Source organism: Elephas maximus, chromosome 27 (assembly GCF_024166365.1).
Source record: "Elephas maximus indicus isolate mEleMax1 chromosome 27, mEleMax1 primary haplotype, whole genome shotgun sequence".
Classification (NCBI taxonomy): Eukaryota; Metazoa; Chordata; class Mammalia; order Proboscidea; family Elephantidae; genus Elephas; species Elephas maximus.
The window spans coordinates 23,152,710-23,170,975 of NC_064845.1; the positions used below are offsets into that span (position 1 = coordinate 23,152,710).

Genomic DNA, 18,266 nt, shown 5'->3' on the forward strand with positions numbered 1-18,266 from the left:
ATTCACTTCTAAAGCTCCGAAGTGGCCTTGAAGTTCACAGCCTAATACCAACAGGTAGGGAATCATTATTGAATAACTGCAGCTCACGTGTGTCAAGAAGCACAATTTCAATAATATACAATAAAATTTTGTACACAGAACTGGCTACATAATTTTTAGGGCCCAAGGCAAAATGAAAACGCAGGACCCTTTGTTCAAACATAAATTGAGAATTTCAAAAGGGTGACGTAGGGCCCTGTGTGATCCTGTGTGACTGCATAGGTCACATGTCCAAGAAGCTTGCCCTGGTTTTGTACACATCTCCATCACCCGTGTTGCTCAGAGGCTTGAAGTCAGATCACTTCCCTCAGAATCACCTGGGCTACCTAGTTAAAAGCAGATTCCTAGCCCCGTAAAATCAGATCTCTGGGGGTGATGCCCAGGGATTTGCATTTCCGGCGGCACCCCAGGTGACGGGGATGTACACTACAACTTGTAAACCACTTCCTGACTGCTTGGGCTCACTAAGATGCTGGGCTATTTCTGGAAACTATACATACCAAGGAGATCCAGTGGTGCAGTGGTAAAGAGCTACAGCTGCTAACCGTAAGGTCAGCAGTTTGAATCCACGAGCCATTACTTGGAAACCCTATGAGGCAGTTCTACTCTGTCCTGTAGGGTCACTATGAGTCAGAATCAACTCGAGAGCAATGAGTGTGTGTGTGTGTGTGTGTATATATATATATACACAAAACCAGAAACAGCCAAGTACGAATCATTAAAGACTAAGAGTCTGTTAAATGGGTAGCTTCCAGAATTCCAGCAGAAATTTTTGGGTCTTCAGAGTTTCCATATTATATCAGTCATGGTCCTAAAACTTTTAGACAGAAATAGTTTTACTGATGCAGTTGTATTAAGTCTGGGTGAGCGGCATAGATTACAGGTGAAGGTACTATTAAAATTCTAGAGTTGGATTTATTGAAACCTACTACTATGCACCTGGAGACCTGGTGGTGCCCGTGGTTGAACGTTTGGCTGCTAACCAAAAGGCAGGCAGTTCGGGCAGGCAGTTCGAATCCACCAACCGCTCCTCAGAAACCCTATGGAGAAGTTCTATTCTGTCCTATAGGGTCACTATGAGTCAGAAATGACTTGACAGCAACTTTTTTTTTTTTTTTTTAGTACTCTGCACCAGGCTGATGCTTGGAGCAACAACACCTATGTACTTCCAATATTAATAAATTATTATCACTCTGAAGTGAAAAGTTTTAGGCAGCATCTGTTTCTAAAGAAGTCTGCATCACCAATAATGTGCTTCCCAACCTTCCTGCATATTGTAAACAGGTTCCCACCCTGAGGAGCTAACACTCCATCAGCGTGGAGGCCTGTCCCTGTACAGATGTCTTCATCATTATTATTTACTTGCTCAAATGACCTCACAAAATCTTTCACAACTTCAACCTAAAAAAGATTTTACTGCATTTCAGGAAGTGTATAAAATCTGCTATGAATTTCTAATAAAAGTCACTGTATTCACAGATAAGGAACAGGGCTGGGGGTTCTGATTATATTACTTTCCTGGCAATAAAGGAAAGAGCACACAAAATACTATGCAAAGGTAATTCTAATGTTCCTGCTCTGGATAGGCCCTATTTTGAATAAAATCGCCTCTATATCTTAAAAAGCTATTATGCTACTCTATGCCTGAAATCCAAAACCACTTTTACTTTTTGACTACCTACTTCCAGGAGCAATTTGCAAAAGGTAATTAAACTTAAACTTTAAATCATATGGGTACCATTTCCCTCAAAGTTTTAAAATGAGCCAAAGAGGCTTTTGTGATCTGAGTGCCAAGATAAAACATAAAAGGCACAAGGCAGAGTATTTCTTTATAATCATATCCTCAGAGCAATAAAGGGCAAAAGACGTAAAAACTGTGATAATTTCATCCATAAGATATATTGTATTATAGCCGTTCCAAATCCCTAAAGCGGAGATTGTATTTTATCTATTCAAGCGAGTTGGCATGAAATTAAATTTACAATCAGCCACGCATAACAGTATGAAACAAATGTATAAATTTCCTATTTTTCAGCATGAAGGCTCTCTATACTTTTAAGAAGACACATCTACCTTTAATAGAGACGGAATACTAATTACATAACAGGTTTTTATTTTCCTTATAAACTGTACATCAAAGATGCCACCGGTGAAAAGATAAATGAAGATGCTTATTTATTAAAATTACATAGTGTATTTTCTTAACACTGCCATCTTTCATTATGCCATTTTTACACTGGGTTAGTATTTTACCACCACATTCTATTTTGTTACAAATGATACATTTCAAATTCACAGGTCTACATGTGATTAAGAAGGGAAACCAAACTGTAAAGTAGGTTAACAGCGTGCACACCAGTGCACGCGTTCACATGGCCACATCTGTGGGACATCCAGCAGCTTAAACATCGGACTTCTGGCTTTAAAAACACTGCCTTGCTTTTCACAAACCAGTCCAGGCTTTGGTCCCTGACTTCTGGTCATGGATCGCAGACACATGAACATGCCAACCCCCAAGCACAGGCTCATATAAGGACAGCAGGAACGCCTCTTTCCTGAGACTTCCTGTCCCTTCTTCCCCCTCTCTCTGCTGTTGCCTGGAACCATCCTGTCCTCTCCACAGCACACGCAGGTCTGAATGAGAAGGTCTGTGTTCCTCCGTCTCCCTAGCAGATAAAGCTATTAGGAAACATCACTAGGGGAGATGCTTGCTTAGAGACCAGCAAGGAGGACAGCAGGTGTGAGCCTGTACTCATTACTGGGTGGACTGAATCACTGGCTGGAAGCAAGGGGCTGTAATGACAAGAGAGGGAGGCAAGCTGGTTCCCCATAATGGGGACAACAGAAGCGCTTGTGTGGGAGGGAAGGAGAACTGGAGTTCAAAGGCAGGAGGTCTGTGTCCCTGACGACCTGCCTAACTCACTGGAATCTTTACCCCACCCCTCACTTCTACCGCGCTCACTCTCTAGCCCAGCAGCCATCAAGTGCTTGCCTAAGCTAAGCAGCTGGTCCGTAGCAGAGTTGCTATCTACTTCTACGCTGCTTCTTAATGGAGACTGGTTTACATTTAACAATGAGAAGTGATCAAACTATATGTGCTATGCATATAGTTTTTCTTTTAATTAAAAGAAGACTAAATGCATATAATTTACATGCACCAATTGCTAATGCCAGAAAACCAACGTAAGCTTCTTTCGAAACAAAGATGCCTCGGTAGGCATTTTTAAATGGTATAAATCATGTCTCAGGGCTGACTGAAATACTGCTCTCATCATCTAAAGCTTCTGAGTGCTGAATACAACAGAATGGAAGTTTGGCCCACTGATGCCTTCTTATACTCTATCAGCACTTACAACCTGAAGCAGAAAAAAACAGAAAACAAATGTCCAGACAGGAAGAAAACCAGCTTCCTCCATATCACAGGATTTAAAAATAGGAAAAAAAAAAAAAAACTTCAAAGATTCATTTATTCATTTAACTAACACATATTTGCTGAATAACAATTTTGTACCAGGTAGGCTTGTAGGTAAGGCGATAAACAAGAAACCATTGAGTGCAATGCTAAGGAAATTTTTCTGCACTACGGCGATTCGAGAAGAATAAAAATGTTCATAGAAATTATACTTAGCATTAAAAATGGAAATGGCTGTATTGAGTCCTGTGGAAAAACATGCTCATTTCTAACAAGACTGCCTCCTTTATTGAATAGAAGATTGTCACTGCCGTTTAGCTACTAAAATCACCATCTGGAATATTTAAGAAGTAGTAACATGTCAATTTCATGAATTTCCATCCTGAAGTGAGGTAACGAGTAGGTGGGCCTCGTTTCTTCTGCTGGCCACAGGGTGCTTTACACTCACCCGATTGGTCTTTTAGCTCATTCTGGAGAAGGGGAGAATGAAGGAGGAGCTGAAGTCTTGTCTAAGGACACGCAGACAGCATTTGATGCCTTGCTAGAAGGAATTTACCTCCTACTTTCATTGTATTTCTCCCGTAGTTCACAACTGATTGGTTTCCATTTTCTGTCTGATCATTCCTCGATAAACTCCATGGAAAAACAACACATCACTGTTAGATTCAATATACTGGCAAAAATAGTGAACAAGTCAAGGCAGTGATTCTGATGTGGGCGTGTGGGTACCGCAGAATAGAAGGGGTACGGTAAGAAAAGAAAGCAGCCACTTATCCTTTTGTTTGTTTTTCAATCATGTTATTTATTTTAATTTCGATTATAAATAACATTAGAGTATGAGATCTTTATGTTTATCAAAGGGGGTCTAGGATTAAAGAGAATTGAGAAACACTGGGTTAAAGAAATTTCTGTCCTGAACAAAGAAACACAACGCACGCGCGCGCGCGCACACACACACACACACGACAAGAAACAACGTGAGGTCCATCAAACGAGCACAGCAAGTTCTGACCTTTCTTCAACTCGATAACACTAACTCTGAATTGAAAGAATAAGGCATGCAGACATATCAGGGCTACCTTGCAAGATTTCTCACACATCTTAAAAACGATGTACTATCCATGATGAACAAGAAGAAGGAGAAAAAAAAAAAAAAAAGGAAACAGCAAAGCGGTCACTCTGAAGGTCATTTTATAAAATAAGATGAATTGAAAAAGAATAAAATACAGTAACTCGAAGAAAAGCTGGTGTGACCAAATGGTGCTTCCTGCTCACATGGAAGGGCCCATCATTACAAGTAACAGGAAGCTAATTGGTCTGTGGGTGCCTCTCCTCAATGGGTCCTCCTCTCCTATGATGCTCTCTACTGTATCCCAAAATCCCACCCTGATCCAAGTTTGGTAAGGAGTCCGTGAGGGCATAGATCTGATAGTGGCTGGGAAACCTATATCAAAAAACCTCTGCTGACAAATGGATTCCGACTCATTGCTACATTATAGGTCAGAGTAGAACTGTCCCCCACAGAGTTTCCAAGGAGTACCTGGTGGATTCAAACTGCCGACCTTTTGGTTAGCAGCCAAGCTCTTAACCACTGCACCACCAGGGCTTCTACGTTATGAGAAAGTCACAAAGTGGGGACAAAGACATTTTAGATGATGGCTGTGGATATAAAAAGTCATAAGAAAACATCACTCCTACTCTGAAAAGAAAAAGCCAGGCGATCTATAAAATGGTAACTTTTCTTGAACTCATCAGAATCTAAAGCCAGTGATGCACTGAAGGTAACAAGTGAGAGCTGTGGTTGCAAGGTAACCAAGGAAACTGAACTCCATAGAGTGACAAGTCCTCCCAAGGAATGGCAGGACCTAGAAACTTTCACTTTCAGCAGAGTGTGGGAAGAAAAGGTGGCCACCATAGACGCAGATAAGAAGAAATCAGCTAAAATTTTAAGGAATTCCTAAAGGCCAAGTATGGGCCAGTATATATGTTTAAAGTAACTTGGAGTCCCAGAGACAAGGAGTTTGCAATCATTTGTAAGTTTTCTCCACAGGGCCTGCACTGTGTGCTCCTGAGTAAGATTGGGAGTCTAGCAGGACAGAGAGCTCACCTCAGGGGTACAGGCATGCAGGAGGTGACGGTTGCTGCTGGGGGCAGCATGCAATTCCACCTTCTTCCCAAACCTCCTCTCATATGAAGCAAAAGCCTGAAGTCACTGGGGCAGGCATAGGAAATCCTCTCGCTCCTCAGGCCACTGGGAGAAGGGTGGAAGCAAAATCTATCTACCTCCAGAAGCAAGAAAAAAGTCACTGCCCCTGAGGCAGGGGTAGAAGAACCCTTTGGACCCAGAATCCTGTACCAAGGAAAGCAAACCTCTGCCACCACATGGGGAGGGGCAGGAAACTGTCTTGCCCAAACTCACCACAGATACAAGCTGAGCATAGCTTACATGGGGAATGGGGCAGTAATGCTGAGGAGAACCTGCCTCTGAGCACTACGTGCACAGGGCTGCGTAAGACTGAAACTGGACCAGGAGAATCAAGAATCCTCAGAGCCCACTAAAAGCCTGAGTGGCAAGCAGTCTACCACTGCAGGAGGGGCAAGATCATGGGAAAAGACCCTTCTGTGACACAGTCATGTCACAGCTGTAAGATGAGGGTGGAGTAGGAATGCTGAGTCAACCTTCCAGTACCCTAGCTCCAACTCTAAATACAAGGTTACAGTGGCCCACCAGTAGTGGAATTTGAAGTCAGTGGTGCACTGAAGGTAACAACAGGAAGTAAAAACCGAAACTTAGCTCAATTACCAACTAGACTGACTCAACTTCCCCAATACTAATAACCTGGAAGAAGAGGCATACCTATTTCTGGGCATAAATGCTATTTATCTCAGGCTTTATTAGACAAGACATCCAGCATTCAATAAAAATTACAGGATATAAAAAACAATGTAAAAAAAGAAAGGCCCACTGTCAAGAGACAAAAAAATCCACAGAGCCAGGCTCAGAGGTAGCCCGGATGTTGGAACTATCTGAAAGGGACTTTAAAATAACTACAATTAATATGTTAATGGATCTAGTGGAAAAGGACAACGTGTATGATTAGATGGAATGTTTCAGCAAAGAGATGGAAATTATAAAAAATACTACAATGAAAACTCTATTAAAAACAACCAAACATTATCAGAGACAATAAATTCCTTTGATGGACTTACAGGCAGACTGGACATAGCTAAGGAAAGAATCAGTGAACCTGAAGATGGGTCAACAGAAATCATCCAAACTAAAACACAAAGAGACAAAAGAGTCAAAAAATACAAAGCAGAGCAACCAAGAGCTATTGTCTGACATACGTAAAAAGGGAATCCCAGGGGATAAGAGAAAGAATAGGACAGAAGAAGTATTTGAAGAGACAAAGCCCTAGAATTTTCCCAAATTAGATCTAAGAAGCTCAAAGAGCCACAAAGAATATTAAACACACACATACACACACATCTAGACATACCACAGTCAAAGTGCTAAAAAATGAATATAAAGAGAAAAGCTTTAAGGCCATGAGAAAAATAAAGAACATATAGGGAAGAAGTTTAAGAATTACAGTTCAGATGGATTACAGGTGATCCACTTACAGCTAACCACAAGTTGTCTACTTGGTCAGTAGTTTGCAAATATACTGCATATAATGAACACTTTCATAAAAAAAGTTATTTACTTCTCAAGTCCCTAAATTTTCCAGTGCTACAAAGGTGTCCCGAACCTAGATGTTAAGTCTTGAAGGGGTCAGTGGTGGGTTTCTGAATCTCCACAGCCTGTGATCACATTCTGAAAGTGATCTGCAAACCCATCCCCTTCCTTTAAGAAGTTTGGAATCACGGCCTTATTAATGTTAATTTTAGAAGGCAAAGAAAAAATGATTATCATTGCCTTTGGAAGAATGCTAGCCTTAGAGTAAAGGCAAAGGGTAACTGTTCTACAGGCTTCTAAAGGAAAACTTAACATTATCCAAAAGAGATATGATAAAGGAGAAGATAGAGAAAAGAAAGATAATGTAAGTGACATAATTTATAGATAAAAGTAATACAATTTTATTAGTAAAAACAGCAAAAGCAATCAATTACAGAAATAACTCTCATTTATAGCTGTGAAATGGTTTTCTTTGTATCAGGCAGAAAAAAATAATCCAACAGTTCATAAACTTCTTATCTCAGGAATCACTCGTGAAAATACTATGAGACACAAGATGTGACTTAGCACTGCAGGTCCTCTGTGTCTCAGTTTTCTTACCTGTAAAATAGGGATCAAAGCAATATCTACCCCCCAAAATGTCATTTATAGTAGGGTTCTTAGAATGATTAAAAGAATTCATATTTGAAAAGTGCTTCAAATGCTGCCTGGAAGTTTGTATGTTCTATATTGTTGTTGCTGTGCACCTTTAGTCAATTTTGACTTATAGCAACCCTACAGGACAGAGTAGAACTGCCCCATACAATTTCCAAGGCCGGTGGCACAGTTGCTAAGAACTTAGCTATTAACCAAAAGGTCGGCAGTTCAAATCCACCAGTTGCTCCTTGGAAGCCCTACATGGCAGTTCTACTCCATTCTATAGAGTAGCTATGAGTCTGGACTGACTCAGTGGCAACAGGTTTGGTTTGTGTTTTTTTTGGTTTAATTTTTATGGAAACAGACTGCTATATCTTTCTCCTGCAGAGCAGCTGGTGGGTTTGAACTGCCAACCTTTTAGTTAGCAGCTGAGAGCTTGGTAACCACTGCGCCATCAGGGCTCCTTCTGTCCTATGTTCCAAAATCCACGGTCATCGAGTCAATTCCGACTCATAGAGACCCTATAGGACAGAGTCAAACTGCCCCATAGGGTTTCTGAGGCTGTAAATCTTTATGGAAGCAGACTGCCACATCTTTCTCCCATGTCCTATACTATACCTTGTTCAATATATAAATTTCAAGCTAAGATTATTTCTTCATGGAAGAAAAATAAACAGATATACTATCACAATGTGTAACTTCAACAGCCTGATCATCTAGGATGTGTTGGAAGTTAGTCCCATTCAGAATACACATCACTCCCTCTGGGCCTTGTCCAACTGATATCACTACTTCATGCTACCGCAGAGCTTCGGAATGCAACCAAGCAGATGTCACACCCAAGATTTACTGGGAAACCTTCAGATAGCCAGATGCCCTCTCAAAATAAAGCTTCAGAGGGCTGCATCCTCACATCTCTAGAAAGCAATAAGCAAACCATTTCTCTAAGTCTTGTGCTAATTTTAAATCCCATTAATTTAATAAAAGATAAAACTTAACTTATGCATAAGCATTCACATATAAAAAGTACAAGTTTCAAGCAATGATCCCCATAATATTTTTGTCTAAAAAAATTCAAATGACTTCGATCAAAGCATCTTCTGAATTGGAATTTAGAGGATTCCTTCTACTTCACACTCCATTTTATTTGCAGTGTAGATAAACCTACTGTGTTCAAAACAGCTACATGTAAAGAAAACAAGTTTCCAATCTCAGTAGAAGGGAGCTTTCAAAGTCAGGTTAAAGTCTCCAAATCATTTGATGCAATGGGTTACAGCTGCCTTTAGAAGACAGGGGATTTTAATTGTGAAATCAGCGGACCATAATGAAACGCCAACACCACTTTCATTACGACACTTTTGTTGAAACACTTTCACTTACTGCTGAAATATTTGTTCAAAGTAAATTTACGAAACCATAATGTACCTCTGTGTCCAATGTAAACTGCAATAAAATCCATCGTTTTTCTCCAGTAATGAAAAACTTAACGGCAAGCACCGCGCTCCTATCAACTATACTAGCGATACTTTGCATTCCAGTGAAAATATTGATGCTAATGAATTTCAATTTATGATCTATAATAATGGTACTTAAGTGGCCTACTCTGGTGTGAAAACTGTCAGGGTTTCTCAACTTTGTGTATGGTAATTCTGTATTCAGCACATTATAGAGCCTGCTGACTTCCTATGGTACAGAACTATTTCGGGACGCGGTTATGTAACTTTAATTGTTAATAACTGTCTAGTAAGTCGTATTGAACTTTAAAGGCATGCAAGTAGAATTACATAACATGACTGCTTAGCTCCAAATGTGATCGATTCTAAGCCGTACTATAAATAACATTTTGGGTGGTAGACACTATTTTTTCCCCTAAATCGTGTTGGTTCTTCGCTACTCCATGATAGTTTAAGGAGGAAGAATTTATCTTCCTTTTTTTTAATCCTTAAAACTGGCATTGCTTGAGTTTGAAGGAAAATGATGGTAATCAGGGGATAGTCAGGAATTAGAGGAAAAGGAAACCTTCCAGAGCTATGGTAGCAAAACTACTGCAGGCAAAGCTATTGACTTGGTCCATATACACGATAGCAGAGAAGTAACCGTAGCTCATTCGATCAGAAATTTTAATAATTCCATAATTATTTTTAAATTAAAATGTAAGGAAAATTGTTCCACTGATTATTTATGATGCAATCATTTTGTTTATTATTTCACTTTTCTTTTCTTCAAGCAACAAAGTTCTTCCTGGGGCTGTTTTTCAACCTAATGGTTTACTTGCATATGAAATTAGTGTTTGTGTTGGAAGCTATTAGATCAGAAAAAAAAAAGTGAATCATACAAAGGGGAAACTCAGCTTTCTACAAAATATTCTTTTAAGTACCAAGCCATTCGTGAGGCCTTCCCACGCCAGTCCAGCCCTCAATATTCTCTCCTTTCCAAACCTGCGCAGTATTTATAGTGTCTACCCTATAATTTAATCCTTAATGATAGTCTTGTTCAGTTTGCTAATTGTTTTATGTGGGTTAGTCTTATCTTTTCAAGTATAAGGTGAACTTTTTGAATGATGGGCCATGTCTTACATTCTACAGGCCCTGGCATACTGGACCACTGCGGGCTTTCAGAACTGTAGCCCCTTTTGATGAACTGGTAATCACAGTAAAGTCAGTGATTCTCTGGAATTAATAACCCCAAACCAAATGCATTGCCATTGAGTTGATTCCGACTTATATTAAGCTGTTGTTGTTAGCTGCTGTCAAGCTGATTCTGACTCATAACAACCCTATGTACAACAGAACCCAAACACTGCCCAGTCCTGTGCCATCCTCACAATCATAGTTATGCTTGAGCCCATTGCTGCAGCCACTGTGTCAATCCATCTTGTTGATGGTCTTCATCTTTTTCTCTGACCCTCTACTTTATTAAGCATGATATCCTTCTCCAGGGACTGATCCCTCCTGACAACATGCCCAAAGAATGCGAGATGTAGCTTCACCATGCTTGCTTCCAAGGAGCGTTCTGGTAGTACTTCGCCCAAGACAGACTTGATCCTTCTTTTGGCAGCCCATCGTATATTCAACATTCTTCTCCAGGACCACAATTCAAAGGTGTCAATTCTTCTTCAGTCTTCCTTATTCACTGTCCAGTTTTCACATGCATATGATGCAACTGAAAATACCATGGCTTGGGTCAGGCTCACCTTAGTCTTCAAGGTGACGTCTCTGCTTTTCAACACTTTACAGAGGTCTTTTGCAGCAGATTTGCCTAGTGCAATGCAACTTTTGAGTTCTTTACTGCTGTTTCCATGAGTGTTGATTGTGGAGCCAAGTAAAATGAAACCCTTGACAACTTCAATCTTTTCTCCACTTATCATGATGTTGCTTATTGGTCCATTTGTGAGAATTTTTATTTTTTTTAAGTTGAGGTGTAATCCATACTGAAGGCTGTGGTCTCTGATCTTCATTAGTAAGTGCTTCAAGTCCTTTTCACTTTTGGCAAGCAAGGTTGTGTCATCTGCATAACGCAGGTTGTTAATGAGTCTTCCTCCAGTCCTGATAACGCATTCTTCACACAGTCCAGCTTCTCGGATTATTTGCTCAGCATACAGATTGAATAGGTATGGTGAAATGATACAACCCTGACACACACCCTTCCTGAGTTTAAACCAATCAGTGTCCCCTTGTTCCGTTCGAATAACTGCCTCTTGATCTATGTACAGGTTCCTCATGAGCACAATGAAGTATTCTGGAATTCCCATTCTTTGCAATGTTATCCACAATCTGTTAAGATCCACACAGTCAAATGCCTTTGCATAGTCAATAAAACACAGATAAACATCATTCTGGTACTCTCTGCTTTCAGCCAGGGTCCATCTGACATCGGCAATGATATCCCTCGTTCTACGCCCTCTTCTGAATCCAGCTGGAAGTTTCCAGCAGTTCCCTGTTGATATACTTCCACAGCTGCTTTAGAATGATCTTCAGCAAAATTTTACTTGTGTGTGACATTAATGATATTGTTAGATAATTTCCTCATTCAGTTGGATAACCTTTCTTGGGAATAGGCATAAATATGGATCTCTTCCAGTCAGCTGGCCAGGTATTAAAAAAAGGACAAAATAAGCTAATTTTTTAGTTAAACCAAAATGACCATTTATGTAAGTTATATTTATTTTTAAAAGAAACAGAAATCCTTTTGTCATTTCTTCAATTTAAAGGTGACAAATTACAAAACCTTTACGTCAAAAAGTACTGTTTAAAAAAACCTCAGAGTCACAAGAGGGCTGCTGGATGCAAAACAGTATGAAAATAAAGTTGATAGTACAAGGACAGGCAGGGTCAATGCTTTCATTTTCTAAGACTCTTCAGCTTTGACTATTAAATTTTTATCTATAACATTTATATAAAAAAATCAAATAGTTATAGTTCTAAAGCAATACTAGCCAATGTTCAAATAACTATTTTTAGCAGATAACAAATTGTTCATTGGCTATCAAAGAGCCACAATGAAGAGAAATTTATTAACAAAACTCATTTTTCAACAACAGTGTTTTCTCTCCTCCATTCACAAATCTGGGCCTCTACCATATCTTGTTTTTAGGTCTGTCCTCAAATTCAACATCTCTAAAACAAAACTCACTTTGTCTCCCTGACCAGCTCCCCTACCTTGGTGACCCACTTCCACCTATGGTCCCACTGTCTGAATCTTCTGGCCTAGGAATGTGGAATCATTTTATATACAGTTTATTTATTACATGCTTACTTTGTACTCAACACTCCTATGATGTGAGTATGATTTACGATCTTCATTTTACAGCAAGGTGAAGTAGCCTGCCTACAGGAGGACAGTTAGTGGCTACAAGGCCGGATGCTAAGAGAGTGGTCTAATCAGGAAAGCCGAGTCCAGGGCTTATCTGTATCAGCTCCCAACAGGAAGGCCTACACCTCTTCACGCCTTGAGTAACACCACCACCAATCACAGCAAGTACTCTCTATTACCATCACTGTATATATGAATGTAGCAACTGCTATTTTTGCCAATCACTGAGTGCTTTCTATGTGCCAGGTACCGAACTACGTATTTTGTTTCTCTTTAATTCAAATGACAACTTTGAGATAGGTATCCTCACACCCATGTTACAGGCAAAGAAACTAAGAGTTTGAGAAGTAAAGTAACTAAGTACTCAGGACCAAAGCCTGCTTCACTCTACAGTACTGCTCACATGTTGCAATCTGGTAGGTGGGCTTCATGGCATCAACTGCCCTCATCAAGAATCTGCTTTCCCACGTCACCTCCTGTGTCCAGGCCACTCTGCCTGGCTTTAAGGCCCTCTCAATGTGCTCCAACTCTTATAACCACTGCTTCTCTCCCCCAATTTTCCATCACTCCCTAAATACAAACCCTCTAGTCAGATCGTTGTTTCCTGCACTAGGAATGAATGTCCAGGTTCGTCAGCCACTTCTGGGCCATCGCTTATTTCCCCTGCCTGTATTATTCTCTCTTCCATCCTTACATCTCCAAATTATACCCCATCCTAAAGGTCTTGCCAAAACTTATGGTCTTCCATGAAGTCTTCTGCAACTGAGAGCAGGGTAACTTTTCTTCTCTTAAAAAGCCTTTGTGCTTGATGTCAGTACCATACAGATAAGAAGTGTTTACAAAATCTGTGAACTTTCTCCAACCAGAACACAAACTTCTAACAAGCAGTTTACTTTCTAAAATTTTATTTATTTACTTATTGAATCCTCCACTGAGCCCAATGCCACACCAGACAAAAAAAAACAGGTGCCTAATACGTAATAAAAATAGCAGAATTATACTTATTATTTGATTTTAATATGCTATGTGGGGAATAATCACAATAACAATTTTAAAACACTTTGTTTTCTTTAAGATTGCAGCCCTTATCTTTAAGCATGCCCCTAAAATGTGTGTATTTATTTATTTATACGTTAAGCACGTGTGCTGGCTACTAACAGATTCTGTATGGTGGAAAATGTCCACAGCATTAAACTGCAGTTCTAATGTTTCTACCCAGTCTTACCTACCTTGGCAACTACTGCTGTATAGCATGAGTCCCATGCTCAGTGCCATGCCAGGCTATAGGGTCACTGTGAGTTGGAACAGACCGCACGGCACCTGACAACACCACCACCACCCTGGTTAAAGCACTCAGCTGCTAACTGAAAGGTTGGTGGTTCCAACTCACCAGCCTCTCTGCAGGAGAAAGATGCGGCAGTCTGCTTCCGCAAAGATTTACAGCCTTGGAAGCCCTATGGGGGCAGTTCTACTCTTTCCTATAGGGTCTCTATGAGTTGGAACCAACTCAACGGCTGTGGGTTTGGGTTTGGTGCCCTGCCCTCAGGCAGAGACCCTTGTAGGTCCTCTCCACAGACCCTGAGTTGTTCCCCACAGAGCGGGTCCTGGCTCTGCTCAGGATGGAAGTAGGGTGCTTCCTTCCTTCCCTCTCTTCCTGCTCTTCACCTAGACAAGTCTCTGGACAGGTCCCTGAAACACCCTACTCCTGGTGCATACATCCTCAACCACTGACTCTACCTCCAGGGAGAAGGATAACAAGTACAAAGGCTCTGAGGCTCAAACCAGCTTGAGCACTCCGGTGGTTAAAAGGAGTCCATGTGGCTGAAGTACAGTGAGCTTGGTGAAACTGGAAGGATAAGAAACTATCCAGAAGTGTCTTAGTTATCTACGGCTGCTGTAAGAGAAATACCACAAGCGGATGGTTTTAACAAACAGAAATTTGTATTTTCTCACAGTCTAGTAGGCTAGTTTTTAGTAGGCTAGAAGTCCAAATTCAGGAAGGCAGCTCCTGGGGAAGGCTCTCTCTCTATGGGCTCTGGGAGAAGGTCCTTGTCATCAATCTTCCCTAGTCGAGGAGCTTCTCAGAGCAGGGACTCCAGGCTCTTATTTCTTGGTGGTAGAGGTTCCCCTGACTCTCTGCTCACTTCTCTCTTTTGTATCTCAAAAGAGACTGATTTAAGATACAACCTAACCTTGTAGGTTGAGTCCTACCTCATTAATATAACTGCCACTAATCCCATCTCATTAACATCATAGAGGTAGGATTTACAACGTGGGAAAATCACATCAGATGACAAAATGCCTGACAATCATACAATACTGGGAATCATGGCCTAGCCAAGGTGACACATATTTTCGGGGGACACAATTCAATCCATGACAGGGAGCCAGGTGCCAGACCTTATAGAACCCACGGACCATAGGAAGGTGTTCGGATTTAATTCTAAAGGTAATTCCCCATATGAGAATGTCTTTGTGGTCTGATTAACCCCTTTAGGAGAGTATCAAGGGAGAATGGATGAGAATGGGGAAAGAGTGGACTGGACAACTACAACAGTCCAGACATGGGATGATGGTGGCTGAGACCATGGTGATGGCAACAGAGATGATGAGAGAGGTGGATGGATTCAAGATAACTTATGCGATAGAGCTGACAATACTTGTTGATGGATGACACAGCACACAAGAGGAATGGAGGAATCTAAAATAACCGCCAAGTTTTCTGGCTTAACTGGTGCGTGATCGTGCTGTTTACCTAGACGGGGAATATTAAGGGATAGGTTTTTTTGGGAAAGCCGATAGTTCTGTTTGTAACATGGCACTTTTGAGATGCCTATAGGTATCAAGTGGAAATGTCAAGTAGGCAGGTAAATACATGGAAAGGAATGAAAGGCTAATCAGAAAGAACTGTATATGCAAAGATACCAAAACCATACCAAACCCACTGCAGTCAAGTCAATTCTGACTCATAGCGACCCGATGCAAAGACGAGAGGTAGGAAAGAGCCTGCGATGTCTGAAGACGCTCATGGGGCCTGGAGGGCAGGGTACAGGGAGGCTGGATGTAAGCTCTGCACAGCAGCACGGCAGAGTGAGACCTCGCCAGCCCTCTGTGGGAGAGAAGTCAGCGCCTCCTCTGGGAGGCCTCCGTAGTGTAGAAGTACACGCTGTTGCACCACCAACAGAAAAGAACACAAAATAGGTATGAAACTGGTAAGGTGCATTTTCCCTATGTGTGCAAATACAACCCCCACCTGTTTTTAAAGGTCAATACATGAAAAAGGGCTCATCTGTTTCCCAACCTTAAAAAAATTACCAGCCCATTCATGCAAGTATTTACTTTGTCACTACATTAACAGTCTAATAAAATTGAGCTACAGGACATACAGATGATGTTTAAATGTTACACAACTTATCGATCCTCTGAATGAAGGAATGGGTAGACTCAAAAATTACTGCTTGAATCTCCACAATCCCAAACACCACACAGAAATCTGTATGCTTTTAATTTTTATAGTTACTGTTACTTCAAAATGTTATATGTATTACTACAATATAAACCTTTCTTCATTACTGAAAAATTTTAAAAATTATAGTAAATTCCATATCTACTGCTTTCTACTTAGAGATTTGTATACAAAGAATAGAAGATTTTCTAAGACCAGACTTAATGGTCTGACTGAGACTAGAAGGACCCCAGAGGTCATGGTCCCCAGACCTTCTGTTAGCCCAGGACAGGAACCATACCCAAAGCCAACTCTTCAGACAGGGATTGGACTGGACTATGGGATAGAAATTGATACTGGTGAGGAGTGAGCTTCTTGGATCAAGTAGACACATAAGACTATGTTGGCATGTCCTGTCTGAAGGGGAGATGAGAGTGGAGACAAAGCATGCTGTCTCATTAGGGGGAGAGCAATTAGGAGTATATAGCAGGGTGTTTATAAATTTTTGTATGAGAGACTGACTTGGTTTGTAAACTTTCACTTAAAGCACAATAAAAATTAAAAAAAAAGAAGACAATTTAAAAAGAAAAAAAATTTTTTTCTAACACATCTGCTGAAGTATGACAGACATGCCTTCCCAATCTGCATCTATTCGTGTCCAGCACCAACATATACCAGCTTTAAGTCACACCCACACTAAGCCCTAAGTCTTTTTTTTTTATTATTATTATTAAAAGCCACACTGGGGTCAAGAAATCAATAAAAATGTCAATGCCTACATGGCAGAATTCCAGAACACTCGACCGATTAATCCAGAGCATTTACAAAATAACAGTAATGCCCATCTGGACTGCAGAAGGCCCGGTTCTGCCATTTTGCTGAATCACCATATACGCTTTTAAAACCACAACCCAAAATCCATTGCCATCAAGTCAATTCCGACTCATAGTGGCCCTATAGGACAGAGCAGAACTGCCCCATAGGGTTTCCAAGGAGCAGCTGGTGAATTCGAACTCTAACCACTGTGCCACTGGAAAAATAAGGATCCTTTAAAACCACAAGACCCTTCCAAATTAATTAGCTCATCAAACTAAAATGAAAAGCAGTTTCAAAACCCAGCAAAATCTCATCATTAATGCATTATAAATGGCATGTGCTGCCAGTAACTAAAGCAATTTCATTGCCTCAATGAAATCTTGTGTCACTGTTTCCAGCCCTCATGGCTGTAAGTCACAGCAACTAAGAGAAAACCACAAGTATCAAATGTACATTTAACTCCAAGCAGCAGGTACAAAAAAAAAAAAACAAAACTCACTCTAAATACAGTTTCCTGAACCTGGCTTATGTTTTAAATAATGCAAGCCAGAACACACTGTTAATAGAGGTCCCTACACTATTTTGTATAGAATATAAACCAAGAAGCATACAGGATCCTACAAAATACATAGTTCAAACTTTAGGTTTGAGAGTTAGAGCTAGAAGGGTTTGTGTTAATACACTTCTGGATGGTGGTTTGAGAATGACATAGAAGCATTAAAAGGTGTGCTTAAATTTTATATAAAGGTATTATGATGTAAGCTTAAAACGCCACATTTAATTACACTGTAATAAATGTGCAAAACCAAGGACTACCTCTGAGCCCACCCGCAAACTAATCACTTAAACCCCTTACTAAGCCGGGTGGCTAGCCTCCTCCAAGAATCAGGCTGCCACACCAAGGACCAGCTCTACATGGGGCTTTGAATCCTGCAAGTTTCAAATCCAACTCTCTAGAATATTATGCAACTCTGCACTGACTCGCTGAGATCCGAGTTTCTTCCAGAAGAGACCTTCAGAGAGAAAGGCTGGGAAATGAAGTGATGCCTCACAGAAGGCTCCAACAGGAGGAGGGAAGACATGAGGCCCTCAGCACCTGCAGAGCATAGGGACGGCTGGAACTACCAACCACTGGTGGGCTATCTTCCCCCAAGATAGACGTCTAAACCAGGACACTTCTGGAAGTGAAAGTGAAATTATTAATAAATATGCCACAATAACAGGGACTGTTTTGGACAAATAGTCACACTACTTCAAAGTGGCCTTATTAATAATATGTTAAAAAAAAATTAAGTGCTTACTAAATGGAGCCTGAGGTACCAGCTTCAGATACGATCTTGGCTATGGGGGTGCTCCCATGCTGAGTGGCCAGCAGGTTGCCAGTTCTGGCCTGTTGGGACACTTCTCACTTGCAGGCCTCACTGTGT

The 18,266-nt window shown here is 40.7% G+C and overlaps 1 protein-coding gene across 2 annotated transcripts in view; it reads right to left on the minus strand.

Annotated features, from left to right (window-relative positions):
* Positions 1 to 18,266, minus strand: part of PLCL2 (phospholipase C like 2) — a 214,500-nt gene that overhangs the window by 85,532 nt on the left and 110,702 nt on the right. The gene's annotated exons all lie outside the window — the stretch shown is intronic.